The sequence below is a fragment of the Somniosus microcephalus genome, unplaced genomic scaffold, assembly GCF_052327205.1.
Source record: "Somniosus microcephalus isolate GS21.2 unplaced genomic scaffold, FLI_Smic_1.0 unresolved_chr5, whole genome shotgun sequence".
NCBI lineage: Eukaryota > Metazoa > Chordata > Chondrichthyes > Squaliformes > Somniosidae > Somniosus > Somniosus microcephalus.
The window spans coordinates 40,209,059-40,230,214 of NW_028225183.1; positions in this window are offsets into that span (position 1 = coordinate 40,209,059).

Sequence of the window (21,156 nt, forward strand, 5' to 3'; positions counted from 1 at the left end):
CTGCAGGGAAGAAAGGAAAGCGCGGGAGGCGCTATTTTTTTAAGGATTCCTAAGGCTGGCAATATTAATGCTTTCGATAAGGATATAGAGGATTGGACCACATATGTGGAAAGAGTGGAGGTATATTGCACAGCAAATGGAATAGAAAATGATAAAAAGGCTTCAGTGCTTCTAAATCTAATGGGCGCAAGGATGTGCGGGTTAGGTTGATTGGCCATGATAAAAAAAATTGGCCCTTCGTGTTAGGGGGGATTAAATACGTGGGGTTATGGGGTTATGGGGATAGGGCTTGTGTGGGATGGCTGTCGGTGTAGGGACCGGGTGCTAGGGTTTGGATGATCAGCCATGATTCCGTTGAATGGTGGAGCAGGCTCGAAGGGCCGAATGGCCTACTCCTGCTCCTATCTTCTATGTTTCTATGTTAAGGACATACGGGCTGTTACGAAACTTAATCACTGCAGCCAAACCAAAGGACAAGAATTTTAAGGAGATTGTTGATACCCTACTGGAGCATCTAAACCCACCACCGCTGCTGATAGCAGAACGATTCAAATTCTTCAAGAGGAATCAGCACTAGAATGAAAGTAACGCTGATTACCTCACCGAATTAAGGAAGCTATCAAAGCACTGCCAATTCGATGCAGGACTGGCAGATTTCTTCGAGACAAATTCGTCTGCGGTCTCGTAAGTGAAGGAACACTGAAAAGGTTACTTTCTGAGAAAGATTTGAAACTGGACAAGGGTTTCAGTATGGCTGTATCATATGAAGCAGCTGCAAGAGGAGCTGCAGAGATACAGCAAAAGACACAGGACTTCGGCACCCATAAATGACACATGGTTTCGAGAGATGTTATCGCTGCAGCAGATCCACCCATGACCAGTGGGGCTGCTGGTTCAAGGACAAAGCATGCAGGCAATGCGGAAAGATTGGACACATTGCACGTGTATGCCGATCTGGACACAAAAAATCCACGGACAGGAAAAAAATCAACATGAAAAAGTACAGAAAGGTACAAATGATGACGGACAGTAGCTCCGAAGACCAGGAGAGCCATAGCGACTCCGGAAACAAGAGACTAAGCTGTCTCAAATTACATAATGTATTTGCCAAAGAAGATTACCAGACCATTTGGGTTACCCCCACGATAGCGGGGTCCCCAGTTAAAATGGAGCTAGATGCAGGATCAGCTCTGACCGTCATAAGTCGACGGGATTACGAGCAGCTATTTCCGCATATACCTTTGAAAGACATATCCATTATCTTGAAAACATATACGGGGCAGAAAGTAAAGCCCAAATGGAAAATAAGGGTGCCTGTTGTATACAACGGCAAGGAAATACAGAAGTTGTATTTATAAGTTCTGCAAGATGGTGGTCCACCGCTGTTGGGACGTGAATGGATCAGGAAGATACGTTTAGACTGGCACTCCATTCAGGCACTGACGGTGACCAGTAAGAAGAAAAATGATGATGACGTCATACCTGAACAATTAAAAGACATCTTGGCCAACGCCACGGAAGTGTTTCAACAGAAATTAGGAACCTTGAAAGGCATCACCGCCGCAATAAAAGTGGAAGATGCGGCAATTCCCAAGTTTTTTAAGGCAAGGCCGGTGCCATACGCAATTCGTCCAGCAGTCAAGGCAGAGCTGGAGAATTTGGAAAAGGCAGCCGTATTATCCAAGATAGATTGCAGCGAGTGGGCAACACCCATCGTCCCAGTCATGAAGAAAACGTTGAATAATGATAAATCTGAACGCCGGAGAAAAATTCACGTCTGTGGGGACTTCAAGGTGACTGTTAACCCGGTCCTTCACATGGTACTGTGTCCTGTTCCGAGGATAGAAGATATTTTCACCTCACTATCCGGAGGGAAACGTTTCACCAAAATTGACTTGGTACAGGCATATCTACAGTTGGAGGTTGAAGAGGCCTCTAAAAAGTATCTCACGATAAATACACACAAAGGCCTGTACCAGTACAATCGACTGGTTTTCGGAGTAGCATCAGCTCCAGCTATCTGGCAAAGAGCAATGGAGCAAGTCCTCCAAGGAATTCCGGGGACTCAATGCTACCTAGACGACATCCTTGTAACAGGAGAAAACGACAATTTGGAGCAAGTGCTCACTCGGCTGAGAGAACGGGGCCTACGAGCAAATCGCCGCAAGAAACAAATATCATATTGTGGCCACATAATTAACGAGGAAGGGTTGCATAAGTCACCTGAAAAAATTGAAGCGGTCATAAAAGCCCCAGCACCTGAAAATGTCTCACAATTAAGGTCGTTCCTGGGATTGATAAATTACTATCATAAATTTTTACCGAACTTGTCAACTCTTCTGCACCCTCTTAACGAACTGCTACAAACGGGAGTAATTTGGAAATGGAGCGAAGACTGTAAACGTGCCTTCCATAAATGCAAAGGCTGGATCACGTCCAAGGAAGTTTTGGCTCATTACAACCCATCATTGCCAATCAGACTGGCGTGCGATGCATCCCCTTATGGCGTAGGAGCGTTATTATCACATAGATTCCCTGATGGCTCGGAGCGGCCAATAGCTTTTGCGTCACGCTCATTGAACTCAGCTGAGCGTAACTATGCCCAGATCGACAGGGAAGCACTCAGCCTGGTATGGGGAGTGAAGAAATTCAACCAATACCTACACGGACAAAAATTTACCTTGTTGACTGACCATCAACCCCTCGTCTCCATATTCAGCCCTATAAAGGGTGTTCCCATTATGACAGCGCAAAGGCTACGGAGGTGGTCCCTTTTCCTAGGGGCACACCAATGTGACATAGAATACAACGGATCTAATCAGCATGGGAATGCTGACGGTTTATCGCATCTACCGTTGCCAACGGTAGGAGAGGCACCTACCATAGACCCAGTGGAGATGTTCCACTCAACCATAGTGGAATGTCTACCAGTAACAAATTCTGCCATTGAAAAGGAAAGGAGAAATGATGCAACTCTCTCCACGAGTCTACGATTTAACGGTGAAGGGATGGCCAGCACATGGCGAACCACTGTTGCCAGCATTCTCACAAAGCAGAGAACAGCTGTCAGTGTGCCGAGGAACTTTGATGTGTGGATCCAGAGTGGTGATTCCACTCAAACTCCAGGATAAAGTTCTAAAGGAGCTTCACGGGGGGCATCTGGGTGGAGTGAAAATGAAGAATCTAGCCAGAGCGTTTGTGTGGTGGCCAGGTATCGATGGAGACATCGAAGAAATGACCAAGAGCTGCCTAGGATGCAAGAAGGGCAAAACGCCCCACCACAAGCCCCTCTACATCCATGAGAGTGGCCCTCATCTCCATGGCAAAGGGTACACATCGACTTGGCTGGTTCATTTATGGACTCAATGTTCTTTATCGCGGTTGATGCAAACTCCAAGTGGCGGGAGGTAATTTAGATGTCCTCCACCACCACGGAAAAAAAAATCACAGTATTAAAGACCATATTTGCCAGGAATGGGCTGCCTGAACAGATCTGTTCTGATAATGGACCGCAATTTGTGTCCGAAGAAGACAGGAAGTTCTTAAAAAACAATGGGGTTAAGCACTACACGTCCACCCCGTACCATCCCGCCACCAATGGATTGGCTGAAAGGTTTGTCCAGACCTTCAAGAAGGCCATAAAGGCCATGGGTAATGAAGACATAAAACTTCAGCATAAGGTAGATAACTTCTTGTTTGCATACAGGAATGCAACACATGTGGTTACAAACCAAACTCCCGCCATGATGTTCTCCAATAGAAGCCTAAGATGCTGGCTGGATTTGATCAAGCCAAACATCAGAAGGGACGTGGAGAACCGGCAATTTCAAGGCATGAATGAAAGGCCAACTAGAACCTTCCAGATAGGTCAACAAGTTTTGGCCCGGGACTACCGTACCGAGAAATGGCAGCCTGGAACTATTTGCACACGACTAGGACCGCTGATGTATACCGTGGACATAGGAGAAAGCATAATAAGGCGCCATGCTGACCAGATCATAGAGTCATCCGAAAAGGGACAACCTACACCACAACTCTATATGCCTAATGATGAAGTAGAGATACCCATAGTATCTACATCCGATCCGGTGATACTGGAACCAGATGAACCCGACACTGGCATTCAAGCCGAATCAGCCTTGCCAAAAGAACCTACTACACCACCAGAAACTACTACACTACCGAGGCGTTATCCAGACTGTGTCAGGAAGCCTCCAGAAAGACTGACTTATAATTGATTAACTGCAGCAAATGTGTAGATTATGGTTCTTGTAACATGTTAATTAATGATTACTTAAAATATTATGTACTGGTTGTCTAAAAGGGGAGGAATTGTGTTGTATGTGCCTTTAAGACCCCCCCCGTGTACTGTAATGCCGGTAATGGCCACTCGGGCTATATAAGCCTGTATATTGTCTAGTATCTGTTAGGTCACTTCCAGACTTTGTTCAGTAAACACCTGTAAAACCAACTCCTGCTTTCCGTGTCTCTATTCACACATGGATACAACAGTAAGTTCGTCAGTTTCGTTGTGTTTGGTTAGTCTGTCATCAGTGGTTCAATTTCTGTCTGTTCGGTCAGGTTTTAGTCAGTGGGTCAGTTTCTGTATGTTCGGTCAGGTTGTGGTCAGTTGGTCAGTTTCTGTGAGCTCTTTCAGGTTGTGGCCAGTGAATGATTTTCTGTGTGTTTGGTCTAGTTGTGGTCAGTGGGTCAGTTTCTGTGACTTTAGTCAGGCTGTGTTCAGTGGGTCAGTTTCTGTGTGTTTGGTCAGTATATTTTCAGTGTGTCTGTTTCTGTGTGCTCAGTAAGATTGTGGTCTCTGTCTCAGTTTCTGTGAGCTCGGCCATGTAGTGTTCAGTGGGTCAGTTTCTGTGTGTTCGGTGAGGTTTTGTTCAGTTGGTCAGTTTCTGTGTGCTCAGTAAGATTGTGGTCTCTGGGTCAGTTTCTTTGAGCTCGGTCAGGTTGTGTTCAGCGGGTCACTTTCTGTGTGTTCAGTCAGGTGCTAGTCTTTGGGTCAGATACTGTGGGTTCGTTCAAGTTGTGATCAGTGGGTCAGTTTCTGTGTGTTTGGTCAGGTTGTGTTCAGTGGGCCAGTTTCTGTGTGATCGGTCAGGTTGTGTTCAGTGGTCAGTTTATGTGAGTTGTGTCAGGTTGCAGTAAGTGGGTCAGTTTCCATTTCCTTGTTCAGGTTGTGGTCAGAATTTCATTTCACTTGTCTTCGGTAAGGTTGTAGTCAGTGGTCAGTTGCTGTGTGTTCAGTCAGGACGTGTTCAGTGGGTCAGTTTGTTGATGTCCAGTCAGTTTGTGTTCAACTTCTGTGTGTTTGGTCAGGTTTTGTTCAGTGGGTCAGTTTCTGTGTGCTTAGTAAGATTGTGGTCTCTGGGTCAGTTTATCTGTGTTCAGTCAGGTTGTGGTCAGTGGGTCAGTTTCTTTGTGTTTGGTCAGTTTGTGGTCAACGGGTCAGTTTATGTGTGTTCGGTCAGATTGTGGTAAGTTGGTCAGTTTCTGTGTGTTCATTCATATTGTGGTCAGTGGGTCCATTTCTGTGTGTTCGGTCAGTTTGTGGTCAGTGGGTCAGTTTCTGTGTCTTTGGTCAGGTTGTGGTCAGTGGGTTACTTTCTGTATGTTCTGTCAGGTTGTTGCCATTGGGTCAGTTTCTATGTACTTGTTCATTTTGTGGTCAGAATTTCATTTTACTTGTGTTCGTTCAGTTAGTAGTCAGTGGTCAGTTTCTGTGTGTTTTGTCAGGTTGTGTTCAGTAGGTCTGTTCCTGTTTTTTCGGTCAGGTTTTGATCAGTGCGTCAGTTTCTGTGTGTTCAGTCAGCTTGTTGTCAGTGGGTAATGTTTCTTGGTGCCCAGTCAGGTTGTGGTCAGTTTCTGTGTTTTCGGTTAGGTTTGTTCAGTGGGTCAGTTATTGTTTGCTCAGTAAGATTGTGGTCTCTGGGTCAGTTTATCTGTGTTCGGTCAGGTTGTGGTCAGTGGGTCAGTTTCTGCATGTTAGATCAGGTTGTGGTCAGTGGGTCAGTTTCTGTGCGCTCTTTAAGATTGAGTTCAGTGGGTCAGTTTTTGCGTTTTCGGTCAAGTTTTGTTCAGCGGGTCAGTTTCTGTGTGCTCAGTAAGATTGTGGTCTATCGGTCAGTCTCTGTGAGCTCGGACAGGTTGTGTTCAGTGGGTTAGTTACTGTGTGTTCAGTCAGGTTTTGTTCAGTGGGTCACTTTCTGTGTGCTCAAAAATATTGTGGTCTCTGTGTCACTTTAGTGTGTTTGGTCAGGTGCTCGTCTTTGGTTCTGTTTCTGTGTGTTCGGTCAAGTTGTGATCAGAGGGACAGTTTCTGTGTGTTCAGGCAGGTTGTGTTCAGTGGGCCAGTTTCTGTGTGTTCGGTCAGGATGTGTTCAGTGGTCAGTTTCTATGAGTTTGGTGAGTATGTAGTAAGTGGGTCAGTTTCTGTGTGTTCAGTCAGGTTGTGGTCAGTGGGTCAGTTAATCTGTGTTCTGTCAGGTTGTGGACATGGGGTCAATTTCTGTGTGCTTATTCTGGTAGTGGTCAGAATTTCATTTACTCTGTGTTTGGTAAGTTGTGGTTAGTGGTCAGTTGCTGTATGTTCGGTCAGGTGGTGGCCAGTGGGTCGGTTTCTGTGTGTTCTGTCAGCTTGTGGTCTGCGGGTCAGTTTCTGTGTGTTCGGCCAGCTACTGGTCATCGGGTCAGATCCTGTGTGTTTGGTCAGGTTGTGATCAGTAGGTCAGTTTCTGTGTGTTCGGTCAGTTTGTGGTGAGAGGGTCAGTTTCTGTATGTTAGCTCAGTTTGTTGTGAGTGGGTCAGTTTCTGTATGTTAGCACAGGTTGTGGCCAGTGGGTCAGTTTCTTTGAGCTATTTCAGGTTGTGTTCACTGGATCAGTTTCTGTGTGTTTGGTCTTTTGTGGTCAGTGCGTCAGTTTCTGTGACTTCAGTCAGGTTGTGTTCAGTGGGTCAGTTTCTGTGTGTTCGTTCAGATTTTGTTCAGCGGGTCAAGTTCTGTGTGCTCAGCAAGATTTTGGTCTCTGGGTCAGTCACTGTGAGCTCGGACAGGCTTTGTTCAGTGGGTCAGTTTCTGTGTGTTCAGTGCCGTTCTTGTCAGTGGGTCAGTTTCTGTATGATCGGTCCGTTGTGGCCAGTGGGTCAGTTTCTTTTTGGTCAGTGAGGTTGTTTTCATTGGGTCATTTACTGTGTGTGCTGTGAGCTTGTTGTCAGCGAGTCAGTTTCTCTGTGTTCGGTCAGGTGCTGGTCAATGGGTCAGATTCTGTGTTTTCGGTCAAGTGCTGGTCAATGGGTCAGATTCTGTGTGTTCGTTCAGGTTGATCAGTGGACAGTTTCTGTGTCTTTGGTCAGGTTCTGGTCAGTGGGTTACTTTCTGTATGTTCTGTCAGGTTGTTGCCATTGGGGCAGTTTCTATGTCCTTGTTCAGGTTGTGGTCAGAATTTCATTTTACTTGTGTTCGTTCAGTTTGTAGTCAGTGATCAGTTTCTGTTTGTTCGGTCAGGTCCTGCTCAGTGGGTCAGTTTCTGTGTGTTCAGTCAACTTGTGGTCAGTGGGTCAGTTTCTTGGTGTCCAGTCAGTTTGTGGTCAATTTCTGTGTGTTTGGTCAGGTTTTGTTCATTGGATCAGTTTCTGTGCACTCAGCAAGATTGTGGTCTCTGGGTCAGTTTATCTGTATTCGTTCAGGTTGTGGTCAGTTTGGTCAGTTTCTTTGTGCTCAATGATGTTGTGGTCAGTGGGTCATTTTCTGTGTGTTCTGCCAGCTTGTGGTCAGCGGGTCAGTTTCTGTGTATTCGGTCTGGTTGTGTTCAGTGGTTCTGTTTCTGTGTGTTCGTTCAGGTTGTGTTCAGTGGGTCAGATTACGTGAGTTCATTCAGGTTGTGGTAATTGGGTCAGTTTCGTTGTGTTTGGTTAGTTTCTCATCAGTGAGTCAGTTTATGTGTGTTCGATCAGTTTGTGGTGAGTGGGTCAGTTTCTGTATGTTAGCTCAGGTTGTGGTGAGTGGGTCAGTTTCTGTATGTTAGCTCAGGTTGTGGTCCGTGGGTCAGTTTCTTTCAGCTATTTTAGGTTGTGGTCAGTGGATCAGTTTCTGTGTGTTGGTTCTTTTGTGGTCAGTGCGTCAGTTTCTGTGACTTCAGTCAGGTTGTGTTCAGTGGGTCAGTTTCTGTGGGTTCGTTCAGATTTTTTTCAGCGGCTCAGTTCCTCTGTGCTCAGCAAGATTGTGGTCTCCGGGTCAGTTACTGTGAGCTCGGACAGGCTTTGTTCAGTGGGTCAGTTTCTGTGTGTTCAGTGCCGTTCTTGTCAGTGGGTCAGTTTCTGTGTGATCGGTCAGGTTGTGGCCATTGGGTCAGTTTCTTTTTGCTCAGTGAGTTTGTGTTCAGTGGGTCATTTACTGTGTGTTCTGTGAGCTTGTTATCAGCGAGTCAGTTTCTCTGTGCTCGGTCAGGTGCTGGTCAATGGGTCAGATTCTGTGTTTTCGGTCAAGTGCTGGTCAATGGATCAGATTCTGTGTGTTCGGTCAGGTTGAGATCAGTGGGCCAGTTTCTGTGTCTTTGGTCAGGTTCTGGTCAGTGGGTTACTTTCTGTATGTTCTGTCAGGTTGTTGCCATTTGGTCTGTTTCTATGTCCTTGTTCAGGTTGTGGTCAGAATTTCATTTTACTTGTGGTCGTTCAGTTTGTTGTCAGTGGTCAGTTTCTCTGTGTTCTGCTCAGTGGGTCAGTTTCTGTGTGTTCAGTCAACTTGTGGTCAGTGGGTCAGTTTCTTGGTGTCCAGTCAGTTTGTGGTCAATTTCTGTGTGTTTGGTCAGGTTTTGTTCAGTGGGTCAGTTTCTGTGCACTCAGTAATATTGTGGTCTCTGGGTCAGTTTATCTGTGTTCGGTCAGGTTGTAGTCATTGGGTCAGTTTCTTTGTGCTCAATGATGTTGTGGTCACTGGTTCATTTTCTGTGTGTTTGGTCAGATTGTGCTCCGTGGGCCAGTTTCTGTGTGATCGGTCAGGTTGTGTTCAGTGGACAGTTTATGTGAGTTGTGTCAGGTTGCAGTAAATGCGTCAGTTTCCATTTCCTTGTTCAGGTTGTGGTCAGAATTTCATTTCACTTTTGTTCGGTAAGGTTGTAATCAGTGGTCAGTTGCTGTGTGTTCGGTCAGGACATGTTCAGTGGGTCAGTTTGTTGATGTCCAGTCAGTTTGTGTTCAACTTCTGTGTGTTTGGTCAGGTTTTGTTCAGTGGGTCAGTTTCTGTGTGCTTAGTAAGATTGTGGTCTCTGGGTCAGTTTATCTGTGTTCAGTCAGGTTGTGGTCAGTGGGTCAGTTTCTTTGTGTTTGGTCAGTTTGTGGTCAATGGGTCAGTTTATGTGTGTTCGGTCAGATTGTGGTAAGTTGGTCAGTTTCTGTGTGTTCATTCATATTGTGGTCAGTGGGTCCATTTCTGTGTGTTCGGTCAGTTTGTGGTCAGTGGGTCAGTTTCTGTGTCTTTGGTCAGGTTGTGGTCAGTGGGTTACTTTCTGTATGTTCTGTCAGGTTGTTGCCATTGGGTCAGTTTCTATGTACTTGTTCATTTTGTGGTCAGAATTTCATTTTACTTGTGTTCGTTCAGTTAGTAGTCAGTGGTCAGTTTCTGTGTGTTTTGTCAGGTTGTGTTCAGTAGGTCTGTTCCTGTTTTTTCGGTCAGGTTTTGATCAGTGCGTCAGTTTCTGTGTGTTCAGTCAACTTGTTGTCAGTGGGTAATGTTTCTTGGTGTCCAGTCAGGTTGTGGTCAGTTTCTGTGTTTTCGGTTAGGTTTGTTCAGTGGGTCAGTTATTGTGTGCTCAGTAAGATTGTGGTCTCTGGGTCAGTTTATCTGTGTTCGGTCAGGTTGTGGTCAGTGGGTCAGTTTCTGCATGTTAGCTCAGGTTGTGGTCAGTGGGTCAGTTTCTGTGCGCTCTTTAAGATTGAGTTCAGTGGGTCAGTTTTTGTGTGTTCGGTTAAATTTTGTTCAGCGGGTCAGTTTCTGTGTGCTCAGTAAGATTGTGGTCTCTGGGTCAGTCTCTGTGAGCTCGGACAGGTTGTGTTCAGTGGGTCAGTTACTGTGTGTTCAGTCAGGTTTTGTTCAGTGTGTCACTTTCTGTGTGCTCAATAATATTGTGGTCTCTGTGTCACTTTAGTGTGTTTGGTCAGGTGCTCGTCTTTGGTTCTGTTTCTGTGTGTTCGGTCAAGTTGTGATCAGAGGGTCAGTTTCTGTGTGTTCAGTCAGGTTGTGTTCAGTGTGCCAGTTTCTGTGTGTTCGGTCAGGATGTGTTCAGTGGTCAGTTTATATGAGTTTGGTGAGTATGTAGTAAGTGGGTCAGTTTCTGTGTGTTCAGTCAGGTTGTGGTCAGTGGGTCAGTTAATCTGTATTCTGTCAGGTTGTGGACATGGGGACAATTTCTGTGTGCTTATTCGGGTAGTGGTCAGAATTTCATTTACTCTGTGTTTGGTAAGTTGTGGTTAGTGGTCAGTTGCTGTATGTTCGTTCAGGTGGTGGCCAGTGGGTCGGTTTCTGTGTGTTCTGTCAGCTTGTGGTCTGCGGGTCAGTTTCTGTGTGTTCGGCCAGCTGCTGGTCATCGGGTCAGATCCTGTGTGTTTGGTCAGGTTGTGATCAGTAGGTCAGTTTCTGTGTGTTCGGTCAGTTTGTGATGAGAGGGTCAGTTTCTGTATGTTAGCTCAGGTTGTGGTGAGTGGGTCAGTTTCTGTATGTTAGCACAGGTTGTGGCCAGTGGGTCAGTTTCTTTGAGCTATTTCAGGTTGTGGTCACTGGATCAGTTTCTGTGTGTTTGGTCTTTTGTGGTCAGTGCGTCAGTTTCTGTGACTTCAGTCAGGTTGTGTTCAGTGGGTCAGTTTCTGTGTGTTCGTTCAGATTTTGTTCAGCGGGTCAGTTTCTGTGTGCTCAGCAAGATTTTGGTCTCTGGGTCAGTCACTGTGAGCTCGGACAGGCTTTGTTCAGTGGGTCAGTTTCTGTGTGTTCAGTGCCGTTCTTGTCAGTGGGTCAGTTTCTGTGTGATCGGTCCATTGTGGCCAGTGGGTCAGTTTCTTTTTGCTCAGTGAGATTGTTTTCATTGGGTCATTTACTGTGTGTTCTGTGAGCTTGTTGTCAGCGAGTCAGTTTCTCTGTGTTCGGTCAGGTGCTGGTCAATGGGTCAGATTCTGTGTTTTCGGTCAAGTGCTGGTCAATGGGTCAGATTCTTTGTGTTCGTTCAGGTTGATCAGTGGACAGTTTCTGTGTCTTTGGTCAGGTTCTGGTCAGTGGGTTACTTTCTGTATGTTCTGTCAGGTTGTTGCCATTGGGGCAGTTTCTATGTCCTTGTTCAGGTTGTGGTCAGAATTTCATTTTACTTGTGTTCGTTCAGTTTGTAGTCAATGGTCAGTTTCTGTTTGTTCGGTCAGGTTCTGCTCAGTGGGTCAGTTTCTGTGTGTTCAGTCAACTTGTGGTCAGTGGGTCAGTTTCTTGGTGTCCAGTCAGTTTGTGGTCAATTTCTGTGTGTTTGGTCAGGTTTTGTTCAGTGGATCAGTTTCTGTGCACTCAGCAAGATTGTGGTCTCTGGGTCAGTTTATCTGTATTCGTTCAGGTTGTGGTCAGTTTGGTCAGTTTCTTTGTGCTCAATGATGTTGTGGTCAGTGGGTCATTTTCTGTGTGTTCTGCCAGCTTGTGGTCAGCGGGTCAGTTTCTGTGTATTCGGTCTGGTTGTGTTCAGTGGTTCTGTTTCTGTGTGTTCGTTCAGGTTGTGTTCAGTGGGTCAGATTACGTGAGTTCATTCAGGTTGTGGTAATTGGGTCAGTTTCGTTGTGTTTGGTTAGTTTCTCATCAGTGAGTCAGTTTATGTGTGTTCGATCAGTTTGTGGTGAGTGGGTCAGTTTCTGTATGTTAGCTCAGGTTGTGGTGAGTGGGTCAGTTTCTGTATGTTAGCTCAGGTTGTGGTCCGTGGGTCAGTTTCTTTCAGCTATTTTAGGTTGTGGTCAGTGGATCAGTTTCTGTGTGTTGGTTCTTTTGTGGTCAGTGCGTCAGTTTCTGTGACTTCAGTCAGGTTGTGTTCAGTGGGTCAGTTTCTGTGGGTTCGTTCAGATTTTTTCAGCGGCTCAGTTCCTCTGTGCCCAGCAAGATTGTGGTCTCCGGGTCAGTTACTGTGAGCTCGGACAGGCTTTGTTCAGTGGGTCAGTTTCTGTGTGTTCAGTGCCGTTCTTGTCAGTGGGTCAGTTTCTGTGTGATCGGTCAGGTTGTGGCCATTGGGTCAGTTTCTTTTTGCTCAGTGAGTTTGTGTTCAGTGGGTCATTTACTGTGTGTTCTGTGAGCTTGTTGTCAGCGAGTCAGTTTCTCTGTGCTCGGTCAGGTGCTGGTCAATGGGTCAGATTCTGTGTTTTCGGTCAAGTGCTGGTCAATGGATCAGATTCTGTGTGTTCGGTCAGGTTGAGTTCAGTGGGCCAGTTTCTGTGTCTTTGGTCAGGTTCTGGTCATAGAGTCATAGAGTCATAGAGTTTTACAGCACAGAAAGAGGCCCTTCGGCCCATCGTGTCTGCGCCGCCCATCCATCCCTGTCCAGTCTAATCCCATTTTCCAGCATTTGGTCCATAGCCTTGTATGCAATGGCACTTCAAGTGCTCATCCAAATGCTTCTTGAATGTTGTGAGGGTTCCTGCCTCTACCACCCATTCAGGCATTGAGTTCCACATTCCAACCACCCTCTGGGTGAAAAAGTTCCTCCTCAAATCCCCTCTAAATCTCCTGCCCCTTACCCTGAATCTATGCCCCCTTGTTATTGACCCCACTACTAAGGGGAAAAGTTCCTCTTTGTCTACCCTATCTATGCCCCTCATCATTTTGTACACCTCAATCAGGTCCCCCCTCAGCCTTCTTTGCTCCAAGGAAAACAACCCCAGCCTGTCCAGCCTCTCTTCATAGCTGAGGCGCTCCATCCCAGGTAACATCCTGGTGAATCTTCTCTGCACCCTCTCCAAAGCAATCACATCCTTCCTATAGTGAGGCGACCAGAACTGCACACAGTACTCCAGCTGTGGCCTCACCAGCGTTTTGTACAGCTCCATCATAACCTCCCTGCTCTTATATTCTATGCCTCGGCTCATGAAGGCAAGTATCCCATATGCCTTTTTAACCACCTTATCTACCTGTTCCGCTGCCTTCAGGGATCTATGTACATGTACACCAAGGTCCCTCTGACCCTCTGTACTTCCTAGGGTCCTACCACTCATTGTGTATTCCCTTGCCTTATTTGTCCGTCCAAAATGCATCACCTCGCACTTTTCAGGGTTAAATTCCATTTGCCACTTTTCCGCCCATCTGACCAACCCGTTTATATCGTCCTGTAGCCTGAGGCTTTCCTCCTCACAATTTACCACCCCACCAATTTTCGTGTCATCTGCGAACTTACTGATCATACCTTTTACATTCTCATCCAAATCATTTATGTAGATCACAAACAACAAGGGACCCAGCACCGATCCCTGAGGTACCCCACTGGACACAGGCTTCCAGTCACAAAAGCAAGCTTCGACCATCACCCTCTGCCTCCTGCCACTCAGCCAGTTTAGGATCCAACGCGCCAAGGCACCCTGGATCCCATGGGCTCTGACCTTCTTGACCAGTCTCCTATGCGGGACTTTGTCAGTGGCTTACTTTCTGTATGTTCTGTCAGGTTGTTGCCATTTGGTCAGTTTCTATGTCCTTGTTCAGGTTGTGGTCAGAATTTCATTTTACTTGTGTTCGTTCAGTTTGTAGTCAGTGGTCAGTTTCTGTGTGTTCTGCTCAGTGGGTCAGTTTCTGTGTGTTCAGTCAACTTGTGGTCAGTGGGTCAGTTTCTTGGTGTCCAGTCAGTTTGTGGTCAATTTCTGTGTGTTTGGTCAGGTTTTGTTCAGTGGGTCAGTTTCTGTGCACTCAGTAAGATTGTGGTCTCTGGGTCAGTTTATCTGTGTTCGGTCAGGTTGTAGTCATTGGGTCAGTTTCTTTGTGCTCAATGATGTTGTGGTCAGTGGGTCATTTTCTGTGTGTTCTGCCAGCTTGTGGTCAGCGGCTCAGTTTCTGTGTGTTCAGTCTGGTTGTGTTCAGTGGTTCTGTTTCTGTGTGTTCGTTCAGGTTGTGTTCAGTGGGTCAGATTACATGAGTTCGTTCAGGTTGTGGTAATTGGGTCAGTTTCATTGTGTTTGGTTAGTTTCTCATCAGTGAGTGAATTTCTGTGTGTTCGGTCAGGTTGTGGTCAGTGGGTCATTTTCTGTATGTTCGGTCAGATTGTGGTCAGTAGGTCAGTTTCTGTGAGCTCTTTCAGGTTGTGGTCAGTGGCTCAGTTTCTGTGACTTTTGCCAGGCTGTGTTCAGTGGGTCAGTTTCTTGGTGTCCAGTCAGAATGTGGTCAGTTTCTGTGTTTTCTGTTAGGTTTTGTTCAGTGGGTCAGTTTCTGTGTGCTCAGTAATATTGTGGGCTCTGGGTCAGATTGTCTGTGTTCGGTAAGGTTGTGGTCAGTGGGTCAGTTTCTGTGTGCTCAGTGAGATTGAGCTCAGTGGGTCGTTTTCTGTGTGTTCTATCAGCTTGTGGTCAGCGGGTCAGTTTCTGTGTGTTCGGTCAGGTGCTGGTCATCGGGTCAGATTCTGTGTGTTTGGTTAGGTTGTGATCAATGGGTCAGTTGCTGTTTGTTCGGTCAAGTTGTGTTCAGTTGAGCTGTTTCTCTGTTCATTTAGGTACTGTTCAGTGTGTCAGTTCATGTGAGTTCTATCAGGTTGTGGTAACTGGTTCAGATTTTTTGTGTTTGGTCTGTTTGTCATCAGTGGGTCAGTTTCTGTGTATTCGGTAAGTTTGTGGTCAGTGGGTCAGTTTCTGCATGTTAGGTCAGGTTGTGGTCAGTGGGTCAGTTTCTGTGCGCTCTTTAAGATTGTGTTCAGTGGGTCAGTTTTTGTGTGTTCGGTCAAGTTTTGTTTAACCGGTCAGTTTCTGTGTGTGCAGTAAGAATGTGGTCTCTGGGTCAGTTTCTGAGAGCTCGGACAGGTTGTGTTTAGTGGCTCAGTTACTGTGTGTTAGGTCAGGTTTTCTTCAGTGGGTCAGTTTCTGTGTACTCAGTAATATTGTGGTCTCTGGGTCGGTTTCTGCGAGCTCGGTCAGATTCTGTTCAGTGTGTCAGTTTTTGTGTGTTCAGTCAGGTTTTGTTCAGTGGGAAACTTTCTGTGTGCTTAATAATATTGTGGTCTCTGGGTCACTTTAGTGTGTTCGGTCAGGTGCTCGTCTTTGGTTCTGTTTCTGTGTGTTCGGTCAAGTTGTGATCAATGGGTCAGTTTCTGTGTGTTCAGTCAGGTTGTGGTCAGTGGGTCAGTTTCTCTGTGTTCTGTCAGGTTGTGGACATGGGGTCAGTTTCTGTGTGCTTGTTCTGGTTGTGGTCAGAATTTCATTTACTCTGTGTTTGGTAAGTTGTGGTTAGTGGTCAGTTGCTGTATGTTCGGTCAGGTGGTGGTCAGTGGGTCGGATTCTGTGTGTTTAGTCAGGTTGTGATCAATGTGTCAGTTTCTCTGTGCTCAGCCAGGTGTCATTTTCTGTGTGTTCTGTCAGCTTGTGGCCAGAGGGTAAGTTTCTGTGTGTTCGCTCAGCTGCTGGTCATATGGTCAGATTCTCTCTGTTTGGTCAGGTTGTGATCAGTGGGTCAGTTTCGATGTGTTTCGTCAGTTTGTCATCAGTGGGTCAGTTTCTGTGTGTTCGGTCAGATTGTGGTGAGTGGGTCAGTTTCTGTATGTTGCTCAGGTTATGGTGAGTGGGTCAGTTTTTGTATGTTAGCGCAGGTTGTGGTCCGTGGGTCAGTTTCTTTGAGATATTTCAGGTTGTGATCAGTGGATCAGTTTCTGTGTGTTTGGCCTTTCGTGGTCAGTGCGTCAGTTTCTGTGACTACAGTCAGGTTGTGTTCAGTGGGTCAGTTTCTGTGTGTTCGTTCAGATTTTTTTCAGCGTGTCAGTTTCTGTGTGCTCAGCAAGATTGTGGTCTCTCGGTCAGTTTATCTGTGTTCGGTCAGATTGTGGTCAGTGTGTCAGTTTCTTTGTGCTCAGTGATGTCGTGGTCAGTGGGTCATTTTCTGTGTGTTCTGGCAGCTTGTGGTCAGCGGGTAATTTTCTGTGCGTTGGATCTGGTTGTGTTCAGTGGGCCTGTTTCTGTGTGTTCCTTCAGGTTGTGTTCAGTGAGTCAGATTACGTGAGTTCGATCTGTTTGTCGTAATTGGGTCAGTTTCGTTGGGTTTGGTTAGTTTCTCATCAGTGAATCAGTTACTGTGTGATCGGTCAGGTTGTGGTCAGTGGGTCAGTTTCTGTATGTTCGGTCAGATTGTGGTCATTAGGTCAGTTTCTGTGAGCTCTTTCAGATTGTGGTCAGTGGCTCAGTTTCTGTGACTTTAGTCAGGCTGTGTTCAGTGGGTCAGTAACTGTGTGTTCGGTCAGATTGTGATCAGTGTGTCAGATTATGAGTGAACGATCAGGTTGTGATCAGTGGGTCAGCTTCTGTGTGTTTGGTCAAGTTGTGTTCAGTAGGTCTGTTCCTGTGTTTTCGGTCATGTAGTGATCAGTGCGTCAGTTTCTGTATGTTCAGTGAACTTGCGGTCAGTGGGTCAGTTTCTTGGTGTCCAGTCAGGTTATGGTCAGTTTCTGTGTTTTCGGTTAGGTTTTGTTCAGTGGGTCAGTTTCTGTGTGCTCAGTAATATTGTGGGCTCTGAGTCAGTTTGTCTGTGTTCGGTCAGATTGTGATCAGTGGGTCAGTTTCTTTGTGCTTGGTCAGGTTGTGGTCAGTGGGTCAGTGTCTGTTTGTTTTGACAGGTTGTGGTCAGTAGGTCAGTTTATATGTGCTCGGACAATTTGTGTTCAGTGGGCCAGTTTCTGTGTGTTAGGCCTGGTTGTGGTCAGAGGGTAAGTTTATATGTGCTCGGTCTGGTTGTGGTCAGCGTGTCAGTTTCTGTGTGCTCAGTGAGATTGAGCTCAGTGGGTCATTTTCTGTGTGTTCTATCACTTTGTGGTCAGTGGGCCAGTTTATGTGTGTTCGGTCAGGTGCTGGACATCGGGTCAGTTTCTGTTTGTTTGGTCAGGTTGTGATCAGTCGGTCAGTTTCTGTATGTTAGGTCAGGTTGTGGTCAGTGGGTCAGTTTCTGTGCGCTCTTTAAGATTGTGCTCAGTGGGTCACTTTTTGTGTGTTCGGTCAAGTTTTGTTCAGCAGGTCAGTTTCTGTGTGCTCAGTAAGATTGTGGTCTCTGGGTCATCTTCTGTGAGCTCGGACAGGTTGTGTTCAGTGGGTCAGTTACTGTGTGTTCAGTCAGGTTTTGTTCAGATGGTCAGTTTCTGTGTACTCAGTAATGTTGTTGTCTCTGGGTCGGTTTCTGCGAGCTCGGCCAGGTTCTGTTCAGTGTATCAGTGTTTGTGTGTTCAGTCAGGTTTTGTTCAGTGGGTCACTTTCTGTGTGCTCAATAATATTGTGGTCTCTGGGTCACTTTAGTGTGTTCGGTCAGGTGCTCGTCTTTGGTTCTGTTTCTGTGTGTTCGGTCAAGTTGTGATCAGTCGCTCATTTTCTGTGTGTTCGGTCAGGATGTGTTCAGTGGTCAGTTTATATGAGTTTGGTGAGGTTGTTGTAAATGGTTCAGTTTCTGTGTGTTCAGTCAGGTTGTGGTCAGTGGGTCAGTTTCTATGTGTTCTGTCAGGTTGTGGACATGGGGTCAGTTTCTGTGCGCTTGTTCTGGTTGTGGTCAGAATTTCCTTTACTCTGTGTTTGGTAAGTTGTGGTTAGTGGTCAGTTGCTGTATGTTCGGTCAGGTGGTGATCAGTGAGTCAGTTTCTGTGTGCTCAGCCAGGTTGTGGTCCGTGTGTCATTTTCTGTGTGTTCTGTCAGCTTGTGGTCAGCGGGTCAGTTTCTTTGTGTTCCGTCAGCTGCTGGTCATCGGGTCAGATTCTGTGTGTTTGGTCAGGTTGTGATCAGTGGGTCAGTTTCGTTGTGTTTGGTCAGTTTGTCATTAGTGGATCAGTTTCTGTGTGTTCGGTCAGTTTGTGGTGAGTGGGTCAGTTTCTGTATGTTAGCTCAGGTTGTGGTGAGTGGGTCAGTTTCTTTGAGCTATTTCAGGTTGTGGTCAGTGGATCACTTTCTGTGTGTTTGGTCTTTTGTCATCAGTGCTTCAGTTTCTGTGACTTCAGTCAGGTTGTGTTCAGTGGGTCAGTTTCTGTGTGCTCAGCAAAATTGTGGTCTCTGGGTCAGTTACTGTGAGCTCGGACAGGCTTTATTCAGTGGGTCAGTTTCTGTGTGTTCAGTGCCATTCTTGTCAGTGGGACAGCTCTGTGTGATCGGTCAGGTTGTGGCCAGTGGGTCAGTTTCTTTTTGCTCAGTGAGGTTGTGGTCAGTGGGTCATTTACTGTGTATTCTGTGAGCTTGTTGTCAGCGAGTCAGTTTCTCTGTGTTCGGTCAGGTGCTGCTCAATGCGTCAGAATCTGTGTTGTCGGTCAGGTGCTGGTCAATGCGTCAGATTCTGTGTGTTCGGTCAGGTTGAGATCAATGGGTCAGTTTCTGTGTCTTTGGTCATGTTCTGGTCAGTGGGCTACTTTCTTTATGTTCTGTGAAGTTGTTGCCATTGGGTCAGTTTCTATGTCCTTGTTCAGGTTGTGGTCAGAATTTCATTTTACTTGTGTTCGTTCAGTTTGTAGTCAGTGGTCAATTTCTCTGTGTTCGGTCAGGTTCTGCTCAGTGGGTCAGTTTCTGTGTGTTCAGTCAACTTGTGGTCAGTGGGTCAGTTTCTTGGTGTCCAGTCAGTTTGTGGGCAATTTCTGTGTGTCTGGTCAGGTTTTGTTCAGTGGGTCAGTTTCTGTGCGCTCAGTAAGATTTTGGTCTCTGGGTCATTTTATCTGTGTTCGGTCAGGTTGTGGTCAGTGGGATAGTTTCTTTGTGCTCAGTGATGTTGTGGTCAGTGGGTCATTTTCTGTGTGATCTGCCAGCTTGTGGTCAGCGGATCAGTTTCTGTGTGTTCGGTCTGTTTGTGTTCAGTGGTTCTGTTTCTGTGTGTTCGTTCAGGTTGTGTTCAGTGGGTCAGATTACGTGAGTTCGATCAGGTTGTGTTAATTGGGTCAGTTTCGTTGTGTTTGGTTAGTTTCTCATCAGTGAGTCAGTGTCTGTGTGTTCGGTCAGATTGTGATCAGTGGGTCAGATTATGAGTGAACGATCAGGTTGTGATCAGGAAGTCAGCTTCTGTGTGTTTGGTCAGGTTGTGTTCAGTAGGTCTGTTCCTGTGTTTTCGGTCAGGTTGTGATCAGTGCGTCACTTTCTGTATGTTCAGTCAACTTGTGGTCAGTGGGTCAGTTTCTTCATGTCCAGTCAGGTTGTGGTCAGTTTCTGTGTTTTCGGTTAGGTTTTGTTCAGTGGGTCAGTTTCTGTGTGCTCAGTAATATTGTGGGCTCTGGGTCAGTTTGTCTGTGTTCGGTCAGGTTGTGGTCAGTGGGTCAGTTTCTATGTCCTCAGTGAAGTTGTGGTCAGTGGATCATTTTCTGTGTGTTCGGTCAGATTGTGATCAGTGGGTCAGTTTCTTTGAGGTTGGTCAGTTTGTGGTCAGTGGGTCAGTTTATATGTGCTCGGACAATTTGTGTTCAGTGGGCCAGTTTCTGTGTGTTTGGTCAGGTTGTGGTCAGAGGGAAAGTTTATATGTGCTCGGTCAGGTTGTGGTCAGTGTGTCAGTTTCTGTGTGCTCAGTGAGATTGTGCTCAGTGGGTCATTTTCTGTGTGTTCTATCAGCTTGTGGTCTGCGGGTCAATTTCTGTGTGTTCGGTCAGGTGCTGGTCATCAGGTCAGATTCTGTGTGTTTGGTCAGGTTGTGATCAATGGGTCAGTTCCTGTGTGTTCGGTCAGGTTGTGTTCAGTTGATCAGTTTCTCTATGTTCATTCAGGTACTGTTCAGTGTGTCAGTTTATGTGAGTTCTATCAGGTTGTTGTAAGTGGTTCAGTTTCTTTGTGCTTGGTCAGTTTGTCATCAGTGGGTCAGTTTCTGTGTATTCGGTAAGGTTGTGGTCAGTGGGTCAGTTTCTGTATGTTAGGTCAGGTTGTGGTCAGTGGGTCAGTCTCTGTGCGCTCTTTAAGATTGTGTTCAATGGGTCAGTTTTTGTGTGTTCGGTCAAGTTTTGTTCAGCGGGTCAGTTTCTGTGTGCTCAGTAATATTGTGGTCTCTGGTGCAGTTTCTGTGAGCTCGGACAGGTTGTGTTTAGTGGCTCAGTTACTGTGTGTTCGGTCAGGTTATGTTCAGTGTGTCAGTTTTTGTGTGTTCAGTCAGGTATTGTTCAGTGGGTCACTTTCTGTGTGCTCAATAAGATTGTGGTCTCTGGGTCACTTTAGTGTGTTCGGTCAGGTGCTCGTCATTGGTTCTGTTTCTGTGTGTTCGGTCAAGTTGTGTCCAGTGGGCCTGTTTCTGTGTGTTCGGCCAGGTTGTGTTCAGTGGTCAGTTTATATGAGTATGGTGAGGTTTTAGTAAGTGGGTCAGTTTCGGTGTGTTTGGTCAGTTTGTGGTCAGTGGGTCAGTTTATGTGTGTTCGGTCAGTTGCTGGTCATCGGGTCAGTTTCTGTTTGTTTGGTCAGGTTGTGATCAGTGGGTCAGTTTCTGTGTGTTCGGTCAGGTTGTGTTCAGTTGATCAGTTTCTCTATGTTCATTCAGGTACTGTTCTGTGTGTCAGTTTATGTGAGTTCTATCAGGTTGTGGTAAGTGGTTCAGTTTCTTTGTGTTTGGTCAGTTTGTCATCAGTGGGTCAATTTCTGTGTATTCGATAAGGTTGTGGTCAGTGGATCAGTTTATGTATGTTAGGTCAGGTTGTGGTCAGTGGGTCAGTTTCTGTGCGCTCTTTAAGATTGTGTTCAGTGGGTCAGTTTTTGTGTGTTCAGTCAAGTTTTGTTCAGCGGGTCAGTTTCTGTGTGCTCAGGAATATTGTGGTCTCTGGGCCAGTTTCTGTGAGCTCGGACAGGTTGTGTTCAGTGGGTCAGTTTTTGTGTGTTCAGTCAGATTTTGTTCAGTGTGTCACTTCCTGTCTGCTCAATAAGATTGTTGTCTCTGGGTCACTTTAGTGTGTTCGGTCAGGAGCTCATCATTGGTTCTGTTTTTGTGTGTTCGGTCAAGTTGTGATAAGTGGGTCAGTTTCTTTGTGTTCAGTCAGG